Raw genomic sequence first — 27,208 nt, 5'->3', positions numbered from 1 at the left:
TTAAAATAATCTCAACTGACTTTCCTCTATTGAAATGCTTTGTCTACTCAGTTATAAAATATTCAGATACAAGTTTTATCTCAGGTGAATACTCTTGTATCCTTCTTTCTTTGGTGACATATGCTTATAAAGGGTCATCATACTTAACATTCTTTGGTTTTGTTTTTTTAGTGTATTTCATGAAGAATCTTTCCATTTAGTCTGATTTTGTAATTCTTAGTCTAGCAGACCATGGCGGTATAAGTCCTTACTGGCGAGCCCTTTGGCATGCAGGCTTACCTTGAAAGGGAATTCAGTCTGGTTCTCCTTTTCTCCAAACTCTTTTTAAGATAGTAGAGTGGAAAATTTTCTGTCGTGTATTAAATTACCCTGCATATAGCTGAAATGCCAGAATTAAACTAATTATGTCTTAAATCTTTTAGTCTAAATTTAACTTAAATCCTTTGCCATAAAGAAAAAAGTAGGTTTGTTTGCTCCATATAGTTCATCTATATTATTCATATTGAATGTATTAACAGATAACGGTGCAAAAACATTCTTCCCAAGAGAAGAGTGTATCATGCATAACTGCAATTTAAATCCTTTCTTTAGTAGCCCTTTAAACTACACACAGCTTTGCTTATTGAATTATTTTTGCAAATAATACAAGGGGGAAACACTTAACTGTCACTACTAGTACTGTTACTGCAATGTAGGCATTGAAATCTTGATGCAAACTATGGTCTTCAGGTTAAGGGCCTAAAATAATCTAGAATAAAAGTCAGATCAATAAAGAACTGTTTAACAATATTATCTAGTAATACCATGCAAATGCATTATATTAGTACTTAGTCATACTGTATTAGAGATGTTTCTAATGTCTCTTAAAAATTGTTTTATTTAAAATTTTCTCACTTGTACACTTTGCAGGTGACTTGTGACTAATTTTTTCAGTCTTACATAGATCTTCCCCCATTAGTATTATATATGAGGGATTCTTTATCTTTATGCCTAATTATTATGCTTATTAATTTTAAGATACACATGTTTATTGTGATTTGTATCCCAGAATGTATTGTTTTTATTTTTTTTAGTGTGTGCATGATTTTGAGGGAAGTTAAAGTGGTGATTGTTTTTTTCACCTCTTGTACATTTTAAAATCAAACCAAATCTATTTGCCAAGCATTATATCACTAACTAAGAAGATAGGATTTTTCCCTTTTATTACTATTTTTGTTCATCTACCGTAGAATCCCCTTAAAGATGGCTTGGTATGTTTCACAATTAGCTATTTTGCAAGTCCAGTTATCTTCTAAAAGCTTACTATGATATGGTTAGCCTATAAGGCAGTGTTGATTTCCTTCCCAATACCAGCCTCATAAAGGGGTCCTGCTGTTCTTTCCCCATATTGCCTCATTGTTCCTCTGTGGATATATAACCAAATTAAGATTGGATGAGTTTTATGGAGATAATAATAAGACAATACTGTATAAGTAATTTTGCTTAATAGATTATCATCTGTGAGAAGATGTTTAAACGTGGTTAATGACTTCATATTATAAAAGTTTTACACTTAATATTCATGTTAATATTGGGTGCAATAATTTAGTAGTTATAGCTTTAGTTATAAATAACTGGATCTTTCTGCTGACAACTTAGGTTGTATGAGTTACGCTTAAAAGCTTTAAATCTGATGTTTCTTGTACCTGCCACACTATGTTAGAATGTGTCCTTCAAACATATCCTCCTGCAACTTCTCAAACTGTACTAAATTGATATTTCTTGAAGTCAAACTCTGTGCTAACAGATCTTCATTTTAAATAGAATACGGTTTTAATTTTTGATAAGCTGCTGAATTTTAAAGAGAGTTTTTTGGGGCCACCAAATATTTTGGATCATGCAGAGAATATATATTGTACTGTAGTAATTTTGTATTTACATTTGTATGATGTGACATAATAGATGTGAATGTTAATCACTGCTTGACTATGTTAATAAAGTTGTTTAACTATAGATGTTTCACTCTGATTTTTAATGACAGGAAACAAGCTTTCTTCCCCCGCTCCTCCCCCCATTTTGGGTCCAGATAGGTCTTGTGTTCCTTGGTTTTTGTTTTGAGGGGCCTGTTTTTTAGCTTACACTTCAGTACACTCTTGTTTGACACCATGTATTTTTTAAAATTGAGTATTAGTTGTATAGTGTAGTTAAAAAAAAAACCTATTTTCCCTACATTTAACTTCTGTTATTGATGTATTTCTACAGAGTTGATTCTAGGTTCAGCTTCCAGTGGGGGAGGAAGAAAAGATGATGCTCTGCAAAAAAAAGAAATTAAACTAAGTGAAGTCGTGAATAAAACATTGAAAAGGATAGATTGCATGAATGTGTGTGAATGTGTGGCCTATTTAGGCTTTCTGGTCATCCTCCAGAAAAGATAAAAGACTTGTAATTTTGGAAATTAATATTTACAAAAGCAGTAGTTTCCTCTTAAGGTTGTGACTTGTTATTACAGTTGCATGTTATTAATTTAAAATATAATTATTTAAAAGGAAATGTGTACATAACTGTCAAGTGGTTTTTTTTTTTTTTTTTTTTAGAGCAAGCAAAGTGCCTGAGGTTAGATTAGTGCAACCTAGAAAATTTAAGAGAAATGGGACTCCCAAGTCCCATTTTTTTTTTTTTTTCCCCTTTTGTTACCTGTGCATGGAAACATTGAGATACCTTACTTGTGTTGGAGAAGAGTGGGAGGGAATGACATCTGGCTATCACGCTGTTCTAAAACATCAAGAAAGATTCCAGGACTTAGGTTGTGGAAGAAGATAAAACCAGCCTCATCCTTAAGTTTTTCATCATTCTGATTTGCTGCTAAGGTCTTAAAATGTGCCTGAATCTAAAAATCTTTTGTAAATCTTTAACATTGTAATGAAAGTAAAGTACAACTTTTAAGATGTTTTCACTTTATACTTACTGTTACAGATGGGTGTTTGTTACCTTTCAATGAGTTATCACCCTAACTCTGGTTATTTGCATTACATGTGGTTCTTGAGGAATGATTCGAAAAGTAGCAGGTGGCCCTCACAGCTCTGAGGTTGGACTCCATTACTGCTCTGGTGAACGCGGAAGCTGCCGTCTTGTCCTTAACCTCAGAGTCTTGTGCTCACCTGATGTAGAAGAACCTGCTGAATCATCCTCGTAGATCTCCAGTGTTCAACACAATTTACAAATCACAGTTTAGAAATTCAACCCAATTTCTAAATCATTGGGAAAAGTAATCCCAGAAAATTGTTATACTAAGAACCTTTGAGATTTTGTGTCAGTTATTAGTGTAATTCATTTCTATGCATATTACAGCCATTTTGTTCTGACAATTGAAATTTTATACTAAGTATTCCTTTTCAAGTTTATGTGACCTTTTGATGAACTTCATTAAACAGTTTTAAGAAAAACTGAACAGTTTTAAATGAATTTCATACAACTGCCCCCCAATGATAACAATGACTTGATCTTTGTGTGCACATATGAATAATAAAACTTGCCTGTTAATATGCATGGTAGCTATATCATCTTCTATAAATAATTTACACAACCTTCTTATTGTTGGACATTTCAGAAGTTATTTCTCATTTTTCACTCCTGGAGATAGATGAATGCCCCTATACTTAAATGCCCACATCTGCAGCAATTTTTCTGGAATTACATGTCACAGGAGGTCTCTTTCATAGAAACTTGTACTAGTTTTCACACTCAGCAACTTCAGTGAGTGTTACCATCTGTGCTGTAAATTCTGATTTAAATAGCATGATTTTATAATTTTGTTTTTAGGAAATCTTACATATAAGGTCATTTTCACATTACATACTTAAATATCTGAGCCTTATGTTACAGGCACAGTCTTACAGAGCTTACATTCTGTTACAGCAAGGTGGATAAGGAACTGTTCAGTCGCTCAGTCGTGTCCAACTGTGACCTGCAGCATGCCAGGCCTCCCTGTCCATCACCAACTTCTGGAACTTACGCAAACTCCTGTCCATCAAGTCGGTGATGCTGTCCAACCATCTCATCTGTCGTCCCCTTCTCCCGCCTTCAATCTTTCCCAGCATCAGGGTCTTTTCAAATGAGTCAGTGTTACCTGGTGGCAGGTACCAATGAAATGGAAAGTGATGGTGGAGATGTTTTCAATGGGGTAAGTGAACAGAGGAAAGTCTGAAGGGGGTCATTTCAGCAAAAACTTGGAGTAAAACTATAGCTGTCTGGGGGCAACTCGGAGGTTTGAAGGACGTGGGACCCCTTTCAGGGCCCAAAAGGGGGCTTTTAGACATCTAACATTCAGAAATGAATTGTCCTTGGAGACACATGTGATGACTAAGAGACTTTATTGGGAAGGGGTACTTGGGCAGAGAGCAGCAGGTAAGGGAACCCAGGAGGACTGCTCTGCCATGTGGCTCACAGTCTCAAGTTTTATGGTGGTGAGATTAGTTTCCAGATTTGCCTGGCCAATCACACTGACTCAGGGTCCTAACTAGTGGCATGTGCATTGCCCAGCCGAGAAGGAGTCTGGGACGTTGGTAAGAACGTGACATCTCCTTTTGACCTTTTCTGAATTCTTCGGTTAGTGGTGGCTTATTAGTTCCATGTTCCTTGCCAGGACCTCCTGTTGTAAAATAACGCATGCAAATGGTTACTATGGTGCCTGGTCAGGGTGGGCAGTTTCAGTCAAGTGTTTCCCCTAACAAAAGTAACAGTAAGGACAAATGTCATGAGACAGTAAAATGTTTGGTGTGTTGGTTTTGCCCTTGAGTAAAATTAAAGGAGCATTGTAGGGTAAGGATGAGCTTTGGTGGTGGCTCAGATGGCAAAGAATCTGCCTGCAATGCAGGAGACCCAGGTTTGATGCTGGGGTTGGGAAGATCCCCTGGAGAAGGAAATGGCAACCCACTCTAGTATTCTTGCTTTGAGAATTCCATGGACAGAGGAGCCTAGAAGGCTATAGTCCATAGGGTCACAAAGAGTCAAACACGGCTGAGTGACTTAAGATTTCAGGCTAAGGATTCATGATTTGCAATCATCCTAGAAATGGGTTTGAGAAAAGAAACCAAGGATGGCTCTTACGGTTTTGGGGTTGACCTGAGCAGCTAGAGGGATGAAATGTGAACTGAAATATGGAATATCTTAACATTTGGTTTGAGCCATCTATAAAGAGAACTGGAGTAGGTAGGTGGAGTTCAGGGGAGATAATGTGGCTATAGACAGAAAATTGAAAGTGTGTAAATGTGCTTTCAACCATGAGATTGAATTAACATCATCTGAGAACAGGAAAAAGGGAAGATGGGAGCACTGAACATGAAACTCCCAACAATGAAGTCTGAAGGCTTCAGTAAAGAAAACAAGAGAAGCCTGATGTTCTGATGTATAGAACAAGACAGAATTTATATTTAGCAACATGGAGGGCATTTGTTTTGGCAGATTTTTTTTATGGCTGTAGAAGAATCAGAATGAGGGCTGTTTTCCCTCCCTCCAGAAGACCATAGGCTTCCTTTTTCCTCAAGACCATGTGAAGTAGCTTTGTTGTTTTCTAAAAACTGGATCATTTAAGAAATGTGGAAGCTTTTGAAGCGTGAACAGGCAAGAGTTGATAGATAACTCCCCTAAATGACTACCAGCATGTAGTGTTTAAATTTGAAAGTTAAAACATCCCCAAAGACTAACAACAGTTTTTGTTTGTTACTAGACAAGGTTATTTTAGAATTTATATGAAAAAGTCAGAGAAGCCAGAAAAATTGTAAAAAAAACAGGTAATGAGGATGGGACAGTCCCAAACAGGTGTGTGTGTTTGTTTTAATTATGGCTACAGGAATTAAACTGATTCATGTATAGGCAGCTTAAAAGAACGAAGACCAGAAATACCTAAATGCTTCACATGAAACTCAGATATGGCGCTTAAGGGAGGCGGGGGGGGGGGGGGAAGGGTTATTTGACAAGTGCTGAAAAACCGGGTAGGCATTTGTTAAAAAACAAAAAAAAAAGTTAGATTCCTACTTCAACCTCATACTAAAAATTCTTGTTCTTTAGTCTCTTGTGTCTGACTCTGCGACCCCATGGACTGTAGCCCTCCAGCCTCTCTGTCCGTGGGATTTCCCAGGCAGGGATACTGGAGTGGGTTGCCATTTCCTTCTCCAGGGGCTCTTCCTGACCCAGGGATCAAACCCATGTCTCCTGCACTGGCAGGTGGATTCTTTACCTCTGAGCCACCCCAGGGAAGCCACCAAATGCAGCTCCTTTTACAGAAAATGATTAATTTTCTTGAGTTCCTACAAGTCAGAAAACAATAGAAAATACGCAAAGAATATTGAGTTCACAGAAAATTTAACCTTAGATTGCTTTCTCATTGACTAGAGTCAGAAAAGGCTTCACAACACACCTAGGGAACATGGTAACAGGAATTCATACATTGCTCAGTTCAGTCGCTCAGTCGTGTCCGACTCTGTGACCCCATGGACTGCAGCACACCAGGCCTCCCTGTCCATCACCAACTCCCAGAGCTTGCTCAAACTCCTGCCCATTGAGTCGGTGATGTCATCCAAACATCTTATCCTCTGTCATCCCCTTCTCCTTCTGCCTTTGATCTTTCCCAGCATCAGAGTCTTTCCTAATGAGTCAGCTCTTCGCATCAGGTGGCCAAATTATTGGAGCTTCAGCTTCAGCATCAGTCCTTCCAGTGAATATTCAGGACTGATTTCCCATAGGATGGACTGGTTGGATCTCCTTGCAGTCCAAGGGACTCTCAAGAGTCTTCTCCAACACCACAGTTCAGAAGCATCAATTCTTCAGTACTCAGATTTCTTTAGAGTCCAACTCTCACATCCATGCATGACTACTGGAAAAACTATAGCTTTGACTAGACGGACCTTTGTTGGCAAACTAATGTCTCTGCCTTTCAATATGCTATCTAGGTTGGCCATAGCTTTTCTTCCAAGGAGCAAGTGTCTTTTAATTTCATGAATGCAGTCACCATCTGCAGTGATTTTGGAGCCCTAAAAAGTAAAGTCTGTCACTGTTTCCATTCTTTCCCCATCTATTTGCTGTGAAGTGATGGGACCAGATGCCATAAACTTAGTTTTCTGAATATTGAGTTTTAAACCAACTTTTTCACTCTTCTCTTTCACTTTCAACAAGAGCCTCTTTAGTTCTTCATTTTCTGCCATGAGGGTGGTGTCATCTGCATATCTGAGGTTATTGATATTTCTCCCAACAATCTTAATTCCAGCTTGTGCTTCATCCAGCCCAGCATTTTGCATGATGTACTCTGCTAGCAGGAATGTAAAACAGTATAATATGAAGGACAGTTTAAAAGCATCAAAATTATAAATACATTCTTTGACCTATAAATGATCCCCTAAATACTTAACCAATATGATAGCTCATAAACTAATGAAGATACTACATATCCTTTAATAGCCACTAAATTCACAAAAATTGAAAATACTAATTGTTAATAATGATGCATGATAGAGGAACAGGAACTTTTACAACACTGATTTAGTATAACTATTTTGGAAACTAGTTGGCCATTACTCAGTAAAGTTGAGCACTTGTATATTTTGACTAAGCCATTATACTACCAGCTGTATACCTTGAAACAACTTCATGTGTGTGCCAGAAAACACACAAGACTCTGTACTGGCATTGTAATAACAGAATAAACAGGAACAATCCAAATGTCCCACAGGATGGATGAATTCTTAAAAGAGTTCTGATCAAAAGAAGCCAGTTTCAGTAAAATACCTATAGAAAACCATTTATATTAATATAAAATTCAGAAACAGGCAAAACTGCATAGAGATGCAATTAAGTGTGTAAATAAAGAACACTACATCTTGGAAAAAGAGCTGAGGGTGGCAATCATGAGGATTTTGGGCGGTGGGTACATTTTATTCTTTAAATGGTGCATGAATGTATACTCATGTATATTTAATACGTAACTTTATATAGTACCAGAGAAGACTTACCTAGTACCACACATACTCCCTCAAATTCATCTTTTATAATAAAATCAGAGAAGTTTATGGTAAGGGTATAGATGTGTTAGCTTAAGTTCATTTCAGTCCAACATACTTAGGGACTAAATCTCCATGAGAGCTTTTGTTGTTAAATGTCTAAGATATCCAATGCTTCCTACAAGGCCAAGTCTATACATATCTAGATTTACCTTCTGAAATCTTTATTGATAAACTTCTCTACATACTTTGTTTTTATATTTTCACTTTGGCATTACATTTTCTCAAACAGAAAAGTTTATATAAGATGTCTGATTAACACGTATTTCCTTATCACAACTTAGACTTTGAAATATTTAACTTGTGTTCAAAGACGCACTCTTTTTTTCCTTGGCCACACTGTATGGCTTGCAGAATCTTAGTTCCCTGATCAAGGACTGAAACTGGGCCCTTAGCAGTGAAAGTGCAAAGTCCTAACCCCTTGGACAGCCAGGGAATTCCCCAAAGGCCCTCTCTTTATAGGCAGAAAGGAAGGAATTGATACTTAGGTTGAGCTAGTGGTAAAGAACCCGCCTGCCAGTGCAGGAGAATAAGAGACTCAAGTTTGATCTCTGGGTGGGAAGATCCCCTGGAGGAGGGCATGGCTACCCACTGCAGTATTCTTGCCTGGAGAATCCCATGGACAGAGGAGCCTGGCAGGTTACAGTCCGTAGGGCTGCAAAGAGTTGAACACAACTGAAGCGACTTAGCACACACACAGGTTTTTCTTCCATGTCTGCTAGGATTTTACAAGCATTGATGTTTTGTTAAGCCTCATCATTTTTTTCAACTGTAGGCATGCACATTTTCTTTAAGCTTCTTAATTCGATTCCCTGAAATCCTTTTGCTGCTAAGCCGCTTCAGTCGTGTCCAGCTCTGTGCAACCCCAGAGACGGCAGCCCACCAGGCTCCCCCGTCCTTGGGATTCTCCAGGCAAGAACACTGGAGTGGGTTACCATTTCCTTCTCCAATGCATGAAAGTGAAAAGTGAAAGTGAAGTCGCTCAGTCATGTCCGACTTCTAGCAACCCCATGGACTGCAGCCCACCAGGCTCCTCCATCCATGGGATTTTCCAGGCAAGACTACTGGAGTGGGTTGCCATTGCCCTTAAACAATATCCGGTTCAGTCGCTCAGTTGTGTCCGACTCTTTGCGACCCCATGAATCGCAGCACGTCCATCACCAACTCCCGGAGTTCACTCAAACTCACATCCATCGAGTCGGTGATGCCATCCAGCCATCTCATCCTCTGTCTTCCCCTTCTCTCCCGCCCCCAATTACTCCCAGCATCAGAGTCTTTTCCAATGAGTCAACTCGTCGCGTGAGGTGGCCAAAGTACTGGAGTACATCATGAGTACATCATGAGAAACGCTGGGCTGGAAGAAGCACAAGCTGGAATCAAGATTGCCGGGAGAAATATCAATAACCTCAGATGACACCACCCTTATGGCAGAAAATGAAGAGGAACTAAAAAGCCTCTTGATGAAAATGAAAGAGGAGAGTGAAAAAGTGGGCTTAAAGCTCAACATTCAGAAAACTAAGATCATGGCATCTGGTCCCATCACTTCATGGGAAATAGATGGGGAAACAGTGGAAACAATGTCAGACTTTATTTTGGGGGGCTCCAAAATCACTGCAGATGGTGATTGCAGCCATGAAATTAAGACGCTTACTCCTTGGAAGGAAAGTTATGACCAACCTAGATAGCATACTCAAAAAAACAATACCCAACAATGTATAAATTCATACATGTACCACTAGGTGGAGCCATTGACCTATATTAACCTGGCTTCCCAGGTGTGGTTCAGTTGTTCAGTCCTGTCTGACTCTGCAACCCCATGGACTGTAGACCACCAGGCTTCTCTGTCCCTGGAATTTCCCAGGCAAGAACACTGGAGTGGATTGCCATCTCCTTCTCCAGGTTTGGTGCCAACTCAGGGATCTAATCTGGTTTCCCGTGCTGCAGGAAGTCTCCTGCATTGCAGGCGGATTCTTTACCAACTGAGCCCACCTGCCAATGCAGCAGACGTAAGAGACCCGGGTTCGATCCCTGGGTGGGGAAGATCCACTGGAGTAGGAAATGAAAATCCACTCCAGTATTCTTGCCTGGAAAATTCCAGGGACACAACTGGGCACCCACACACTCACCTATTAGTACAATATTTTCCAAGAACTGAAAACGTGTGTATAAATAAGATTTCCAGCCCTTAAGCTCACCTCCATTAACATGACATTTTTACATGAAAATAATCTTGAAAACTGTTAAGGCCATTCTTCCTTTTGTATAAAAAAAAATCTTTAAGAAATGTTTTCCTAAGTCCAAGTACAGAGACTGCAGTCTAAGAAAGGCATCTTAAACTTGAAAGTGCCCACATACCACCTGACAGTCTTTTAAAATGAAGACCCTGATTGAGTAGGTTCTGACGAGGCCTCAGGTTGTGCATTTTTCACAGATTCCCTAGTGATGACTTGCAGCTTGTTTAGGGATCTTTGAGTTAGAAAGGGCCTAGAGAATTCTTTGGAACCTGAAGTTCCCTGATGACATCAAGGACTAAATAGTTACTTTGGGCACGTCATGTGAAGAGTTGATTCATTGGAAAAGACCCTGATGCTGGGAGGGATTGGGGGCAGGAGGAGAAGGGGACAACAGAGGATGAGATGGCTGGATGGCATCACTGAGTCGATGGACGTGAGTCTGAGTGAACTCCGGGAGTTGGTGATGGACAGCGAGGCCTGGCGTGCTGCGATTCATGGGGTCGCAAAGAGTCGGACAAGACTGAGCGACTGCACTGAACTGACTGAAGCTTCACAGGACAGCAGGGGCTTCTGCGGGTGTATTTTGTTTGCTCAAATGACTTCAATGCCCTGAGCAGTTCCTGAAACAAAAGCTAGGTGCTCAATAATATTTGAGTGAATGAAGACAATGTTTAAGTGCTTTATGTATATTAACTTATTTCATTTTTTTGACAGTCTATGAAGTCAGCTGATTTGCTATTCCTGTTTACAGAGAAGAATACTGACATTATACATAGTGGAACCAGGATTTAAACTCAAACACTTGAACTTGTCCCTCTGGCTCCAGAGCCCACGCTTTTAACAAAAACATTCTACTGCCATTCATTTTTAGGGACCCTGTCACTAACAAAGAGATAGTCCCAAGACTGATTCAGAAGCTTATCGTCCCAAGGTCTGTTACCATTTATCTTTTTGTGGTCACTTGTTCCTAACACACTGTAGGGTTTGTTATGCCACAGCAGAGAGTCCCAGGGACAGGAGTCATGGGTACCCACTGTCAGCGGGCAGAGCATCCCCTCTCTCCTAACCTGGCCTATAGAGCAGAGGTGGGGAACAAAAGAGGGGCAGCCAGCCCGTCACTCAAGGCTCATGAGGGAGTGAGGCGCCGCCAGTCCTTACCTGGTCGTCTAATTGGGTTACGTCCTGTAGTTTCCACAATCGAAAGAATGATTCTCATGATCCCAGATTGCGGAAGATCAGTAAAGACAGGAGCACCCAAAGTGCCCCTGCGCACCCAACGCAACATTAACATCTACCTCGCAGGCCTTTTGCTGCGCCAGGCTTCTGCGCTGGGTCAGCGCTGGCTTCTCCATGGGAATGGCTGTTCCGGTTAGATCATCATATCGTGAGAAAACAATGTGACTTTACTTTGTTTATTTTCCCTAATCTTCCACAGCAACCATTTGATCTCATTTGTGAATCTAGTGAAAAGGAGGTTGATGCTTCTCAATTTTGAATTGTCCGATGTTTCCTCATTACTGAACTGGAGTTGTGAATGGTTTTTTTTTAAGACTTCTACAAAGACAAAGCATCCTTCTCACTGCATCATATCAGCAGGTACTTGATATCAATATGACTTATCACTAATGATGTTAACTTTGATCACTCTGGTAGGGTGATATCAGCCAGCTTCTCTGGAGTCAAATTACTATTTTCCTCTTTCCAGACTCCACTCTTTGGAAGTGAGGCATTGAGTCTAGCCCACACTTAAGAGGAAAGGAATTAAACCTCACCTCCAGAAGGGAACGTACCTACATGTGTTATTTGGAATTCCTCTCTAAAGACGATGTGACCCTTCTCCTTAAGGTATGTATGTATATATCTAATTATTTACATCAGTACAAACTCATGGACTTTTTTTATTCTTTGGATAATAGTCTAATACTTTTTCTACTTTGTTGCTCAAATTCTTTCCGCTTTGACCATTGGGAACACTTGTAGGTTGGTTTCTGGGTACTTTTTAAAAAAATTTTTATCGGAGTAAAAAAACATTTAAAAAAAAAGTTTATTGGAGTATAGTTGCTGTACAACATTGTTCTGGCTTTTGCTATACAACAAAGTGAATATATATAAATATGGACAGAGGAGCCTGATGGGCTGCAGTCCATGGGATCGCTAAGAGTCGGACATGACTGAGCAACTTCACTTTCACTTCTCACTTTCATGCATTGGAGAAGGAAATGGCAACCCACTCCAGGTTCTTGCCTGGAGAATTTCAGGGACAGGGGAGCCTGGTGGGCTGCCGTCTATGGGGTCGCACAGAGTCGGACACGACTGAAGCGACTTAGCAGCAGCAGCAGCAGCAGCATGCTTATACATATCCCCTCTTTTTTGGGTTTCCTTCCCTTTTAGGCAATGGCACCCCACTCCAGTACTCTTCCTGGAAAATCCCATGGATGGAGGAGCCTAGTAGGCTGCAGTCCATGCGGTCGCTAAGAGTCGGACACGACTGAGCGACTTCACTTTCACTTTCCCTTTTAGGTTCTGTGTAATTTTAACATGTCCCCATTCTTTTTTATTCTAATTTTTAGCCTTTACTCTCTGGCAATAAGTGATGCTCCAGACTCATCCTATGTATTTCCTGCCCCAGCCCTAAAATCAGCTATTTTTCTAAGGAGTCTTGGTTCCTTTTTCTAGAGAATGGCATTTAAAAACTAACATCTGGGTGCTGGTTATGCTAACTGCTGCTGATGTATCACTGTTCCTACGTCTTATCAGTGGACAGAGCAAGAAAATGTATGTATACTAACCCATCTATCACCACATATCTGCATTTATTACTATGTTGTTGTTTAGTCGCTAAGTCATGTCCAGCTCTTTTGCGACCCCATGGACTATAGCCTGCCAGGCTCATCTGGCCATGGGATTCTCTAGGCAAGAATACTGAAGTGGTTGCCATTTCCTTCTCCAGGGGATATTCCCAACACAGGGATAAAACCCACATCTCCTGTCTGGCAGGTGGATTCTTTACCACTGAGCCACCTGGGAAGCCCCGTTTACTTCTACATCAGTATATAAAGATCATGGAACTGGAGATACATCATGATAATTTGACGTCAAAGTAATGTCAGAATATCCTGATAGTGTCTCCAACGCGAATCCAGTCTAGTCCTGCCTCCTACTCTTGCTTTGCTTTATTATAACTTCTTTCTCTGACAGTAATAAGCCTGGCTCCAGTTATCTTCAACATCTTTACTTATTTGTTCAATCCTAGTAAACATGACAGTAGTTTTGGAATTACTAGCCTGTACCACTGAGAGAAACAGCTTAGTAGAGTCCAGTGTTGACATGTAGTATTCAGTCATAAAATCATTTCCAAAGTTACCTAGGTCAGCTCCTTTTTCTGCGACCTCTTCAGCGAGGTTGTGTCATACTCATGATACAATTAGAGTCACTTGTCTCAACTGCATTTCAGACTTTGATTCTCATCTCCCCCAGCATCCTGGTTTGTTTTTTAAATCTGCATACTGTGAAAGCTCTATGGATTCTGACAAATGTAACGAATCGTTTCTCCACTGTCCTGAAACCATACAGAAGGGTTCCATCACCCTAACAAATTTCCCCATGAGGCTGCATTGTAGTCAGCCACTTTCCCTTCTTCCAAGCTCTGGCAGCCACTGATCTGTTTTCCATCCCTACAGCTTTGCCTTTTCAATAGTATCATAGGAATGGAATCATAGTGCATATAACCTTTCGCGTCTGACCTCTTTCACTTAGCAAAACGCTTTTAAGATTCGTTCATATTGCACAGATCGATGGCTTGTTCATTCTCACTGAGTAGTATTCCACTTTATGGGGACGCTGCAGTATATTTATCCCTTCATTTGTTGAAGAGCATCTTGGTTATCTCCAATTTCTGGAAATTATGACTAAAGCTACTGTACATCTTCACATACTGAGTTTTGTGTGAACATAGGGTATTCACTTGGATAAGCATTAATGGGTAAATATTATTGTTTTTTCAAGTCTCTAAGTTTCAGGGTAATTCGTTCAAAGAAATAGATAACCAATGCTCTTTTTTCCCCCCTACACTATTTGAGTATAAGCTGAAGATGCCTCTTTAGTGTGTTGTCCTAAAATATTCTCTTATATGACCGCAGAAAAATGATCAAAATTTGGATGTACTTTGCATTATTCAAATTTTACTAGTTTATCCTGATAACATCACTAATAACAAAAGAACATTCCCTTATTATTCATCATATTCAGGTGGCATTGCTTTAGCTTTTTCAACCTGGTAAGACTCCCCCTAGCCACTGTCTTTCATAACATTGACATTTTTGAAGATGATAAACCAAATTTTTCATGTCATGTCCCTCCATTTAGGTTCATATTATTTTCTTTCTGTTAGATTCAGAAATATGAATTTTGGGCAGAAGCACTGTGATGTTAAGAGACATATTATGCTAATCTGTACTGTTATGAAAGATGTCAACCTTGACCTCTTATGGTCCTGTCTACCACATTTCTCAAATCTAAAGTTACTATTTTCCCCTTGACAATTAAAAGTATATTGTGGACTTATACTCTGAGATTATGCAAATCCTGTTTCTCATTAAACTTTCACCCACTAGTTTTAGCATTTATTGATTATTCTTGCCTGGGTCAATTATCATTATATTGATTTTTCATTCTTATTATTCTATTTTTCTACATTTTAGTTGACATTCTAAGGAAGAGGTTTTTCTTTCCCATTATTTATTTATTCTTTTATATCAATATGAATCAATGCATTTTAATAAATTTTGACTTTATGTGTCAGATGAAAATTTGGTAATATTAAATATTTTGGTTTAGCTGCTCAGTGGTGTCTGACTCTTTGCTACCCCATAGACTATAGCCTGCCAGTCTGGGATTTCCCAGGTAAGAATACTGGAGTGGCTTGCCATTTCTTTTCTTCTCTCTTCCTCACCTCCTAACCTTCCCCACCCATAGGCTTTAGAACCTCAGCAAGCATTTATTTGCTTCAGAGATGGGCTTAAAGAATTAGAGCAAACAAAACACCTAATTGAATTTCCAAACGTATTTTTTAAAACTTTCTGCTATCATGTGAACTTTTGATAGCTCATATTGGCTTGGCCAATAAGATTGTATAGAAAAACCCAAACAAACTTTTTGGTCAACCCACTATCTTAGGAACTAAAATTTTAAATTATCTACAACTGATTTGTATTAATTAGCAGCAGAAAGGGAATGATGGGAAGGAAAATTTGTAACTATGCACAATATGATAATAAGAGGTGAAGTAAGAGACCAGGGGTGGCTGCTATCGTCCTTTTTTCTTCTTCTTCAACTAGTTAGAGCACTAGTTGATATGTGTAACATCCTTCCTCCACTGTTCATTCCATGTTCTCTTACTCTTAGCCGGCCAGTCCCTCAGCATGTTGCAGTACTTAAGCGGGTGAGGTGAATTAAACCTTCTTTCCTAAAGTTCTCCTGAGCAGTAGGTGGATATAGCAGACTCTGTTGGTGCCCGCCAAGATGCTCTTTGCAAAGCCAGTCAGTGAAGCCCCAGCTGATGAAAGATAGGCTGAGAAAACCCACAGGCACCTTCTTCTCCTGACCGTTGCCCTTGGCTGATGGGCAATGCCCCATTCAGCATTTGCCAAAATGGGTGCCCCAGCAGAACCCATAGAGGCAGCCCCACACACTGTCACGCCCAGGGACACACTTGGGAACTGTGCTTCCTGCTCCCACAGTCTCAGGCTCTTGACTACAATCGAGAGACCTTGTTTCCCAGAGGGAGATGCTTCTAAAGGGTCCACAGGAGGAATCTCACTAAACTTAAAAGCTGCTATGGCTACCGAGTCATGTTAGGCTTTTTATGCCAGTAAGCCCGCAGGTTAAAAAGGGACTTATTTACTGGTAGGGGTGATTGGCCCTGATAATCATCAGGGGGTAGAACTGTTGCAAAGTAGAGCAGGAAGCAATAATCTGGGCATTCAGACAATCGACTGGGTCTTCTTTGTGTTGTTCTGTTGTGTGTGTGTGCTCAGCCATGGCCAGCTCTTTGTGACCCTATGGACTGTAGCCTGCCAGGTTCCTCTGTCCATGGAATTTTCCATGCAAGAATACTGGAATGGGTTGCCATTTCCTTCTCCGGGGGATCGTCCCAACCCAGGGACGGAACCAGAGACTCTTGTGTCTCCTGCGTTGCAGGTGGATTCTCTACCGCTGTGCCACTTGGGAAGCCAACTGGATCTTCTTTAACTCCTCTCAAGTATGTTTAATCCAACTCAGAGGGTTGGAAAGTAACTCCAGGTAAGTTCATGGATCCACGGAGCCTACTACTTGATCTACAAATTTCTGAGAGAAGTATACTAAAATCTCGCATTATGGACTGTGAATTTTCCTATTTCCCTTTGTAGCTCTGTCGAAATTTGATTTATATACTTTGAAGATAAGTTGTTAGATATATAAAGTATGAGTGGTGACTGCATCTCAGGGGAGTTGAATTTTTATCATTGCAATAAATTATTAAGTAATTTGAAATAAATATATTAATAACAATAACTTTCTTTTGGTTTATATTGCCTGATATGTATTTTCCATCATTTTTTTCTGGCTTTCCTTATTTTTACGTGTGTCATGTAAAAATTACAGTTGGAAAGTACAATTGGATTTCCTTTTGTTTTTTAACTTTTTAAATTTTTTGCTGTGCTGGGTCTTAGTCGTGGCACTTGGGTTCTTCATTGCCATGTGTGGGTTTAGTTGCCCCTGAAGCGTGTGGGATCCTAGTTCCCAGGACAGGGACTGACCTTGTGTCCCCTGCCTTGGAAGGCAGATTCTAAACCACTAGACCACAGGGAAGTCCCCCTAGTGGAATTTGTCTTTAAAATCCAGTGTGACTCAAAAGAGTTATATATGGGTTCATCTACTTTCTATCTGTCCCACAGTGTTCTCTTTCTTTTCTTTTTCCTTGACCTCTTTTTTGTTTTGGAACTTTTTCTTCTTTCTTTAATCCATTTTTCTCTATTAATCTGAAAGTTATATCCTTCAATTTTGGCTTTCCAAGTGGCTCGGTGGTAAAGAATCTGCCTGCCAATGAAGGAGATGTGGGTTCAATCCCTGGGTCAGAAAGATCCCCTGGATCTTTCTGGAGAAGGAAATGGAGAAGGAAATGGCAACCCACTCTAGTATTCTTGCCTGGGAAATCCCATGGATGGAGGAACCTGGAGGCCTACAGTCCATGGGATCAGAAAGAGTCAGACATAACTTAGCAACTAAACAGTAACAACAATCCTTTCATTTTAGTATTTTATGGTAACTTCACCTATTTTACCCACATACCTAATGTCATTCAATGATATTTAAGTTAATCAGTATCCTTTCCCTTCGTTTGGAACATTCCCTAGACCCTAGAATACTTTAACTCTGATTACTACCTTCTCCCACTTAGGTGCCATTATTGAATAATATTTTAGTTCTCTTCTTTTTTCTCCATAAAGTATACATTATATTTATTTTATATATTTGACTTTTTTTAGATTTGTCCATATATTATATTATCCTTTTGTAATCTTCCTTTATCATTTCAATTTGTATGTCACATTTTTGTCTAAAGTCATTATATGAGTATCAATTCAGTTCAGTTGCTCAGTCATGTCTGACTCTTTTCAACCCCATGAACTGCAGCATGCCAGGCCTCCCTGTCCATCACCAACTCCCAGAGCCCATCCAAACCCATGTCCATTGTGCTGGACATGCCATCCAACCATCTCATCCTCTGTTGTCCCCTTCTCCTGCCCTCAATCTTTCCGTGCATAAGGGTCTTTTCAAATGAGTCAGCTCTCCGCATCAGGTGGCCAAAGGATTGGAATTTCAGCTTCAACATCCGTCCTTCCAATGAACACCCAGGACTGATCTCCTTTAAGATGGACTGGTTGGATCTCCTTGCAGTCCAAGGGATTCTCAAGAGTCTTCTCCAACACCACAGTTCAAAACCATCAATTCTTTGGGGCTCAGCTTTCTTTATAGTCCAACTCTCACATCTACATGACCACTGGAAAAACCATAGCCTTGACTAGACGGACCTTTGTTGGCCAAGTAATGTCTCTGCTTTTTAATATGCTGTCTCGTGAAGTCATGGAGTCGCTCAGTCATGTCCAACTCTTTGTGACCCCATGGACTGTAGCCCACCAGGCTCCTCCATCCATGGAATTTTCTAGGCAAGAGTACTGGAGTGGGTTGCCATTTCCTAGGTTGGTCATAACTTCCCTTCCAAGGAGCAAGCGTCTTTTAATTTCATGGCTGTAATCACCATCCGCAGTGATTTTGGAGCCCAGAAAAATAAAGTCAGCCACTGTTTCCACTGTTTCCCCATCTAGTTGCCATGAAGTGATGGGAACAGATGCCATGATCTTAGTTTTCTGAATGTTGAGCTTTAAACCAACTTTTTCACTCTCCTCTTTCACTTTCATTAAGAGGCTCTTTAGTTCTTCTTCACTTTCTGCCATAAGGGTGGTATCATCTGCATATCTGAGGTTATTGATATTTCTCCCGGCAATCTCGATTCCAGCTTGTGCTTATTCCAGCCCAGCATTTCTCATGATGTACTCTGCATATAAGTTAAATAAGCAGGGTGACAATATACAGCCTTGACATACTCCTTTTCCTATTTGGAACCAGTCTGTTTTTCCATGTCCAGTTCTAAATGTTGCTTCCTGACCTGTATATCCTTTGCAGCCAAAGATGGAGAACTCTATACAGTCAGCAAAAACAACACCAGGAGTGGACTGTGGCTCAGATCATGAACTCCTTATTGCCAAATTCAGACTTAAATTGAAGAAAGTGGGGAAAACCACTAGACCATTCAGGTATGACGTAAATCAAATCCCTTATGACTACACACTGGAAGTGAGAAATAGATTTAAGGGACTATATCTGATAGACAGAGTGCCTGAAGAACTATGGACAGAGGTTCATGACATTGTACAGGAGACAGGGAGCAAGACGATCTGCAAGAAAAAGAAATGCAAAAAAGCAAAATGGCTCTCTGAGGAGGCCTTACAAATAGCTGTGAAAAGAAGAGAAGTGAAAAGCAAAGAAGGAAAGATATACCCATTTGAATGCAGAGTTCTAAACAATAGCAAGGAGAGATAAGAAAGCCTTCCTCAGTGATAAATGCAAAGAAATAGAGGAAAACAATAGAATGGGAAAGACTAGAGATCTCTTCAAGAAAATTAGAGATACCAAGGGAACATTCCATGCAAAGATGGGCTCAATAAAGGACAGAAATGGTATGGACCTAACAGAAGCAGAAGATATTAAGAAGAGGTGGCAAGAATACACAGAAGAACTATACAGAAAAGATCTTCACAACCCAGATAATCACAAAGGTGTGATCACTCACACTTACCTAGAGCCAGACATCCTGGAATGTTAAGTCAGGTGGGCCTTAGGAAGCATCACTATAAACAAAGCTCGTGGAGGTGATGGAATCCCAGTTGAGCTCTTTCAAATCCTGAAAGATGATGCTGTGAAAGTGCTGCACTCAATATGCCAGCAAATTTGGAGAACTCAGCAGTGGCCACAGGACTGGGAAAGGTCAATTTTCATTCCAATCCCAAAGAAAGGTAATGCCAAAGAATGTTCAAACTACCACACAATTGCACTCATCTCACACGCTAGTAAAGTAATGCTCAAAATTCTCCAAGCCAGGCTTCAGCAATATGTGAACTGTGAACTTCCAGATGCTCAAGCTGGTTTTAGAAAAGGCCGAGGAACCAGAGATCAAATTGCCAACATCTGCTGGACCATTGAAAAAGCAAGAGAGTTCCAGAAAAACATCTATTTCTGCTTTATATGAGTATAGACTTTAGAATTTCCTTTGGAAAGGGTCTGTTGAAGTAAAATATATTTTCACTTATCTTAAATTTTTTCCTAATTTTTGTTTCCTTTCTTGAGAGCATTTTGGCTGGGTAGATAATTCTAGGTTGACATTTATTTTCACTCAGCACATGGACGATATTATTTCCCTCTCTTGAGCCTTATATTGTTGCTATTGGGAAATCAGTGTTCATCTTAGATGCTTTTTTTTGTTTAAAAAAAATTTTTTTTTTAGTCTTTGGTATGTATTTCACCATGATGCATCTGAATGTGGAAATATTTTTAATCTTACTTGAGATACAACAGACTTGCTAAGTTTGAAGATTTATGTCTATTAATACTTTTTAGGGACTTCCCTGGTGGCTCAATGGTAAAAAAAAAAAATCTGCTTGCCAATGCAGGAAACATGGCTTTGATCCCCGGTCCATGAAGATCCCACATGCCATGGAGCAACAAAGCCCATGTGCCATAACTATGAAGACTATGCTCTAGAACCTGGATATATGTGTTAAGTCACTTCAGTCATGTCTGACTCTGCAACCCCATGGATGGTAACCCACCAGGCTCCTCTGTCCATGGAATTCTCCAGGCAAGAATACTGGAGTGGGTTGCCATTACCTCCTCCAGGGGATCTTCCCAATCTGGGGATTGAACCCATGTCTCTTATGTCTCCTGCATTGACAGGCAGGTTCTTTACTACTAGCGCCACCTGGGAAGCCCCTAGAACCTGGGAGTCACAACTATTGAGCCCATGTGCCCATGAAATTACTTTACTGAAGCCCATGTGCCTTAGGGCCCCTGCTCCCCAACAAGAGAAGCCACCACCAGGAGAAGCCCATGCATCACAGTGAAGAGTAGCCCCCGCTCTCCACAGCTGGAGAAAAGCCCACAGCAGCAAAGACTCAGCACAGCCACAAATAATACATAAATAAAATTATTTTTTAAAACTAGTGATTTTTATGATTCTCTTTTTAAACAATCTTTTTGTAAATCTTCTTTTTTCTTACCTACTAATCTAATCTCTTATCTACTTCTGGAACCATAAATGTTTGTTAGAATTCACTTTTATCTTTCATCCTTTAGCTATTTTTTTTATTTCTTCCTAACTGTCCTCAGAGACTCTTTTCTTTCTCACTATCTTCCAAGTCACTAATTCTTCTTTAGTTCTGACTGATCTGCCATTAATTTCTCCACTGTTTTAAGTTTTAATTATTTTACTAAAATAAACTAGACACTCTGGATGATTCTTTTTCAGATTTGGTCACTTTATATAGTCTCTAATTCCTTGCTTATTATTTTCAATCTCTCTTTTTATTCCTTAAATACACTTAGCTTAGTTATTCATACTGTGTCTGGTGATTTCATTATCTGAATTTGTTGTGTGTCTGATTCTGGTACCTCTGTATCTCTTTCACTTGTGGTACCTGGTTCCCTTGTATTTTGTGATTTTTAAGTTAGCTTTCAGATTCCTTGGAATTTCATTTGTAGAAATTCTTGAGGCATGGGTTGGCATGGACCGAAATTATTGTCCTCCAGAGAGGATTTTAGTTTGCCTGTGCTACTTACTTGGCATGTAAGTAACCCAGGGACACTGAAGTAAGTTCTCTGCTTCAGTTTTGTTTTTTTTTTTAATATAGTGTGAATTTAGGCTACGAAATCATGTAAGTGCTAGCTTGTGGAAATGAATTTTTAGCAGACACTTGCCCTCTTCATTGAGTGTATAGGCCAAAATCCACAAGGTTCCTTGCTATCCCCTTCTTTCCAGCAGGTTTATTTCTTGCTCACCTTTGCCTTGATAATATTGACTTTAGGGTCCCAAATCATGATTAAAAGTGCTGCTTTAAATCAATAATGAAATGATGGAAAATATAATAAACAGTTGTGTTATAACTTAAAAAATTGTTAAATCCCTGTATCATGCCTTAAACTAAAACATATTCTAAAGAGATTAAAAATGTTAAAGTAAAAAATGAAATCGGGGGAAGGTTATAAACCTACTCTATGTATTCTCCCTCCCCTGAAACAACTCAACAGTGTGGAAGAAGTTGTGGGGGAAATGTGATCACCACCAGAGCCTTCAGGGTAAGTCCCACCTATGAGACTGAAGCTTTGGATTTTATGGAGACAAGCAAGTACTGTTCAGACATGTAGTAATATCTATTACTGCATAACAAACCAATCTCTTCAACACTCACTGACTAAAAACAATAACAATGCTTTGCACGTGACTCTGCAATTAAGGCAGGGCTTAGAAGGAAACTGCCGTCTCCACTCTGCATTTCATTGGCTGGGGTGGCTTCCTGGAAATGGGAGGACCCACTTTCAAGATGTGTCATTCAAATGGTTGGGGAGTTGGTTCTAGCTGTTGGCTGGAAGCCAGATGGGAATGTATTCTTTGGGCCTCATTCCTGGCTATCTGGATCGCTCCCATGGCCCACAGGCTTCTGCACAGCATGGTGCTTAGGGGTCAAGATCGAGTGTCCCAGGAGAACCAGATAGACGTGGTACAGCTTTTTACGACCTCACCTCAAAAGTCATTTATTATTTTCATTGTAGTCACAATCTTGCATAGATTCAAGTGGAGGAAACAGACACCACCTCTCACAGAGAAGGGTGTCAGAGTCACATTGTTAGAAGAATATGTGGGATGAAAAATATTGTTTTGCCCATTTTTGTGAAATACATTCAATCACAAGGACATGAGTTTGCTGTAAACTTGACTCTTTGATGTGACATAGGTTATTGAACCCACAGATGACCCTGCCCACCTGGGAAGGACCTGATTGTTTCACAGAGCTTTGGGAATTTTCCATTGGAGAGGAAGCCATTGCATACCTATTTACACACCTACCTGGCAGCCACCACCTCTGCTGACTCATGACAATTGTCATAAGACTTCTTGGATTTAAATCTTTCCTCCACCACTTCCTGACTATGTGACCTCTCTGTGTCTTGGTTTCTTCATCTGTAAACTGAGGATAATAATAATACATATTTTAGAAAACTGTCATTAAAGTTAAAGGAATTAACTCGTGTAGAGGCCTCATACAGTACCTGACACATAGCTAGCCTACAGAGGATTCCACCCCAGGGACTCAGCTCCGTGCCTACCTGCTCATATTTCCAGGGTGAAGTAAAAGTTGCTTCTGGCCAGAGAGGGCCTTCCAAGTGTTGGGGTCCAAGTGCCATCAACCAAGGAGTCACATGAAAGAGATCTAGGGCTGGGATTTCGCTGGTGCTCCAGTGGTTAAGAATTTACCTTCCAATGCAGGGGACGTGGATTCAATCCCTGCTCAGGGAACTAAGATCCCACATGCCACAGAGAAACTAAGTCTTACGCTTTAACTACTGAGCCCGCCCATCGCAACAAAGACTCAGCACAGCCAATGAATAAATAAAGAGATCTAGAGCTGAGCATCTCTGAACAAATCTGGGCAGCCTAGTCATTTGACCTGCATCCTTCTGCTTCTGGCCACCTGAGGGTGGAAGACACCTTTGACCCCAGGCCACTAGCTATTCACCTCAGAGACAGAGCACCTCCTGGGTCACTCCTCTCTGGCCATTGTGAGTGGTCTCCATGAACAGAGCAATTCAGTTCAGTTCAGTTCAGTTGCTCAGTCATGTCTGACTCTTTGCAACCCCATGGACTGCAGCACGACAGGCCTTCCTGTCCATCACCAATTCCCGGAGTTCACTCGAACTCACGTCCATCGAGTCAATGATACCATCCAGCCATCTCATCCTCTGTTGTCCCCTTCTCCTCCTGCCCCCAATCCCTCCCAGCATCAGAGTCTTTTCCAATGAGTCAACTCTTTGCATGAGGTGGCCAAAGTACTGGAGTTTCAGCTTTAGCATCATTCCTTCCAAAGAACACCCAGGGCTGATCTCCTTCAGAATGGACTAGTTGGATCTCCTTGCAGGGTTTTCCTCAATTGGAGCCCAGTGGAAAGGCAGACAGCTTCAGTCAGTAAGCCAAATTGCCCCCAGAAACTTCTGTGAGCCAGTGGCCTGGTTAGTCAGTCATCCTTCAGGACAGTGAGCTTGCAGGAAAACCACTGGTCATAGCATCAGCCTCCGAGATATAAATGGAAGTGACTTCTAACGAAAAGTTAAGGCACTGAATAGAAGGACTTCTGCTTTGCCTCTCCTCTGTTCTCATTCATATGGCCAAGAAATAGAAAAATAAATTCAAAGCAGTACAGGAAAACCAGAAAGGGTGGTTCCAGCAGACCAATACAGTAAGAAATTTTCAAAAAGAAACGAGACTGATTGACAGAAAAATCTGGCAGAGCAGAAGAAACTAAAGCCCTTACCTGGACCAGGGCACTTGAGCAGTTAACAAAAGCGAAAAACAATCGAGCCATACCCCGGCTCTGCTTCTACTTCTGCACAGTTGCTCAGTCACGTCCAATTCTTTGTGGTCCCATGGCCTGTAGCCCTTAATGCCCTTCTGTCCATGGAATTTTCCAGGCAAGACGACTGGAGTGGGTTGCCATTTCCTACTCCAGGAAATCTTCCCAACCCAGGGATTAAACTCGTGTCTCTTGTGTCTTATGCACTGGCTGATGGATTCTTTACCAATGCACTGCCTGGAAAGCCCATACGCCTAGACTCTACCAACTCATCAACTCCTGGAGTTGCTCCCACAGCAGCTGGCTCGAATTGTATGGGCTCAGATGAGAGTCACCGGTACAGTTTTCTGAAGTAGTTATTTACCACAGCAGACCCAGAGTAGTGGTGTTCTGAAGACAGGCTCTTGGGAGTCTGTGCTCATCTCTTCCCAATTCCCATTCAGTACTGTTACATTGCCAGCTTGAAACTGGCCAGAGTAGGAGAATTTATACCATGAAAATCAGCAAATGCTGCAAATCAAGGCTTCCTTCCCTCCACCCTAGAGCTAGTTGTTAAACATTTACCAGCATACCACTGCTCCAGAGTAAGCTAAGATTGGAGGAAAAGGACACTGCCCAGAGGGTCAGGGAACGAAAACTAAAAAGAGAAGTTTACCTTCACAATCACCCTGTCCTTCCACAATCCCACGAGGCAGATTTCTCTAATGAACACATGCATTCACTGCCAAGTAAACAGGAGTTTTCATTTGACGGGAGGAAATGCATTCCAACTATGGATAAAATTTAGTCTAGAGTTGCACCTACAAATAGGAACAGGCAACTAAGAACTAATAAACATTTGAGAGGAATCAACAACATGAAAGAGAGCACCAAATTCAACGTACAGAACTAGCTCATGCTAAAAAACACAGTTAATGGAAACAGATTAGAAATAGTCAGTATCCTCAGAGTTACTTGAAAGTATATTACATTTAAAAAAAGAGATACTTCCCAGGAAACACAATCAGAATTTATGGAAATTTTAAAATATAATTGCTAGACCTAAAAGTTGGTTTGAATATGCAATTAAAGAGTTAGAAAATTGAGTTGAAAGATTCTTTGACTATGATATGCCCCAAAAGACAGAAAGAAATGAAGAAATAGGGAGGAAAAAAGAAAGAAAAGTAACGTTAACAGACATGGAGGGTAGGTATAACTAAAATTGTAGGTATAGAACTGTGAGAATAAACAAGAGGAAAGTACCAAAGGAATAAGAAAAGAACATATGCCAGGACTCAAGAGGGACTTGCACTGAACGGGCTTATTAAATACCAAGCAGAATTAATGCACGGAGAAGGCAATGGCATCCCACTCCAGGACTCTTGCCTGAAAAGTCCCATGGACGGAGGGGCCTGGTGGGTTGCAATCCACGGGGTCGCTAGGAGTCGGACACGACTGAAGCGACTTAGCAGTAGCAGCAGCAGAATTAATGCAAAATTATTTTCTAAAGGTGTCTGAGTATTAATATGAAGAAAGTTGGGTTTTTCTTCCTCTTCTTTTAGAAAACACCTATAAATAACAGGAAAATTATAACAGGAAAGTGAGAAACAGTGATGCCAACCCCATATCTAATGAAATGAGATGGTGTCTGAAACTAAAACAGGAAGGATCGCCAAAAGTGGCAAGGGTCACACAGAGATCCAGAGAAGCATGGAACCAGAAGCTGAAGATGTGGGAAAAGGCAGCAGAGTCCGTGACTCTAGTGTGCAGAGCTTAAGCTGAAAATCAATAAGCACTCATTTGCAAAAATGAAATGAGGTTCCGGTGGGGAGAACCTCTTTGGGCTCAGTTTGGTACCAAGAAAAAGCTGAGGAAGTAGATTTGAGCTAGAAATAGCTGATTTCTTGCTAATCATATTTTTCAGGACTCATCATATTTTTCAGGAAGCAGTCTGTTGCTGAGGGAGGAGAGTAAAGGAGAAAGATGTATTGTGACATCCCTTTGTTACTGACCTCAAGTAGGCTGTGGAGAAGCAAAACCTAAAGGAACTGACTCACACACATACCCTGTATTATGAGGACAGTTTCTACTGATCTTGAATAATTCTGGCCTCTTTCACACAAAACTCCAGTAAATAGATAGTCTGGGGAAAACTTACCTTATTTCAGAGAAGGCAATGGCACCTCTTGCCTGGAAAATCCCATGGACGGAGGAGCCTGGTAGGCTGCAGTCCATGGGGTCGTGAAGAGTCAGACACAACTGAGCGACTTCACTTTCACTTTTCACTTTCATGCATTAGAGAAGGAAATGGCAACCCACTCCAGTGTTCTTGCCTGGAGAATCCCAGGGATGGGGGAGCCTGATGGGCTGCCGTCTATGGGGTCGCACAGAGTCGGACACGACCGAAGCGACTTAGCAGCAACCTTATCTAAAATTTAATAAATGAATTTTTTTTAAAAAGCTACTCCAGGAACTATGAAAAGATATGAGAAAGAATGAGGTGGAAGAAACCAGGCAAAGCAAATGTCAGATGAAGAATTTTTACCAGGGAGCAGGAAAAATTTGAGACCAAGCAAACTGCCATGAAATAAGTTTTAAAATTTTATTTCAATAAAATTCATTTGGATAAAATAAGAGCACAAAGCAGAAATATGAGCATTCAGGGAAGATAAGATAAAAACATGAAGATATATTTTTTTCCACATCGATGAAACACGAGACGGTAGGGCCCTAGGAGAAATGAAAG

The 27,208-nt window shown here is 40.5% G+C and overlaps 1 long non-coding RNA gene across 2 annotated transcripts; it reads right to left on the bottom strand.

The window, feature by feature from the left end:
- Positions 1 to 1,780: 1,780 nt before the first annotated feature.
- Positions 1,781 to 26,818, bottom strand: LOC139177985 (uncharacterized). 2 transcript variants are annotated; one of them, XR_011562403.1, is made up of 4 exons: positions 26,621 to 26,818; positions 25,139 to 25,283; positions 22,983 to 23,103; positions 1,781 to 4,627 (listed from the first exon to the last, which is right to left on the bottom strand). It is a non-coding gene; the product is annotated as an uncharacterized lncRNA (long non-coding RNA). The 2 variants fall into 2 exon arrangements; XR_011562404.1 differs by lacking the exon at positions 25,139 to 25,283.
- Between the last annotated feature and the right edge of the window lie 390 nt (positions 26,819 to 27,208).

Source organism: Bos indicus, chromosome 20 (assembly GCF_029378745.1).
Source record: "Bos indicus isolate NIAB-ARS_2022 breed Sahiwal x Tharparkar chromosome 20, NIAB-ARS_B.indTharparkar_mat_pri_1.0, whole genome shotgun sequence".
In the NCBI taxonomy this organism is placed as follows: Eukaryota; Metazoa; Chordata; class Mammalia; order Artiodactyla; family Bovidae; genus Bos; species Bos indicus.
Note: the sequence above shows the minus strand (reverse complement) of the source record. Positions and strands in the feature narration are given on the sequence as shown.